This window comes from Etheostoma cragini, unplaced genomic scaffold (genome assembly GCF_013103735.1).
Source record: "Etheostoma cragini isolate CJK2018 unplaced genomic scaffold, CSU_Ecrag_1.0 ScbMSFa_4665, whole genome shotgun sequence".
Lineage (NCBI taxonomy): Eukaryota > Metazoa > Chordata > Actinopteri > Perciformes > Percidae > Etheostoma > Etheostoma cragini.
In genome coordinates this window covers 23,760-25,824 of record NW_023269058.1, presented here as the reverse complement: position 1 = coordinate 25,824, position 2,065 = coordinate 23,760, and positions in this window count along the sequence as shown.

The following is a 2,065-nucleotide window of genomic DNA, read 5'->3' as shown; positions in this document are numbered from 1 at the left end:
ACACCCGACTCCACAGGTACACAACACAACACCCGACTCCACAGGTACACAACACCCGACTCCACAGGTACACAACACAACACCCGACTCCACAGGTACACCTGCACACACCTGTCAGGCCCGCTGCAGAGGAACTGACAGCAGAATACATTAATGTACTTTAGTATTTTCAATAGTTGTCTCTCTTTCTTCCCCCCCTCCCCCCCTCTTCTTCCAGTCCATGGATCTTTCCCAGAGTGCATTGCAGGTGTCCCAGCCCTCTGCTAACGCCGGAGGGATGATCTCGTCTGCAGCTGCGTCCGTCACTTCCTGGTTCCGGGCGTACACCGGCCAGCGCTGACCCAGGCAGACAGGAAGCAGTGAGATGGTCTGGAGGGGTCAGGGGTCAGGGGTCTGACTGTATACAATAGATTTTAAAGGGCCTGTCACTGCCCAATGGGAGGAGAGTGAAGCTGTGAGTTGCGCAAGTAGTTAGCATATAGCATATAAGATGCTAACGAGAGACTTCTGTAACGTCAACCCAGTAAAAATGGACCTACTTAACAAAGATGGTTCACTGCTAGCTTAAATACAAGTTAGCATCAAACACAACAAAGGCTGTCAGGTGAATGGTGTTTGGAGCTAACGTTAGCATAGCTAGCTACAGCGGTTCTGAGATGATTTCCATCTTCTGTTATTGTTCATAATGAGAAAACTTTATTAGTTCATGGATTTCACTAATTTCAGTATGACAGTAAACCGTTTACATCTGAGCATGAGACTCACATCGGGCAGTGAGGGGTCAGAGGTCAGGGGTCAGGGGTCAGGGGTCTGACTGTATACAATAGATTTTAAAGGGCCCCCTTCTCTCTGAGCCCCCCATGGAAGAAGCTGTTGAACTTTTCATTTTAAAGCCTGTTGTCTCCTGTGAGTTTTAACCGTATTCTGTATTAAATATTAAATAGATGTAACTCTCTGTGTGGTGAGCTCTAGATGCCTAAATAAATCTGGTTGGTCCCGCCAGTGTGTCCCGGTGTCTTCGGTCTAATCGGACTCCTTTCCAGAAAGTTTCTATATCAGACATTTGGGTTTCTATTCAACCAATCGTCCAAAAAAAGTCCCGAGGAAGGTTCCCAACAACGCTCCTCACACGGTGCATCAATAACCAGCTCACTGCTTCATTACATTTGGCTGTTTTGGTCATTATAGCATTTGGATAAAAAAACTATTGGTAGAAGAACTAGAAAGAGAGGAAATGTCAAAGAAAGTGACAAATGTAAAGAAAAAAATTCAAAATGCTCGTTGAAAAAAAAGACAAAAACATCCGGGGGAAGACACAAAAGGGTCGAAAAAGACGACCATATCGTTGACGATGCATTTGGAGAAAAATAAAAATTGGTAAAAGAACTTTAAAAAGGTGTAAAATGAAAGAAAAATGTCAAATAAAGTGACAAAATGTCAAAAATAGTCAGTTCACTACTTTCATTGAATTTGTGTTTTTTGTCAATTTAATAACATTTGGAGAAAAAACAATTGGGGAAAGAACTTTAAAAAAAGTGACAAATGTAAAAAAAAAGAAAAAAACTGCTCTATACACACTAAAAGTAGTGATTATTTACATGGAGTCTGGTGGAGATATGCTGCTCTATACACACTAAAAGTAGTGATTATTTACATGGAGTCTGGTGGAGATATGCTGCTCTATACACGCTAAAAGTAGTGATTATTTACATGGAGTCTGGTGGAGATATGCTGCTCTATACACGCTAAAAGTAGTGATTATTTACATGCTCTATACACGCTAAAAGTAGTGATTATTTACATGGAGTCTGGTGGAGATATGCACGTCGGCGGAGACGTCTTCACACTGGACAGCCAATCAGAAAGCAGAATGGAGCATTGTGAGGACGACGAGTGGACATTATAGGATGGATTCCTTCGCTGCTTCTTCCTTCTTTTAAAGATTTTAATGTTGAAATGATTTCAAATAAAATCTTCTGATTCTGATGATTCTCAAAGTTATTCTTCTAAAGGTGTGTGTGTGTGTTATACCATGTAATAAGACAATAACACTTTATAAATAACC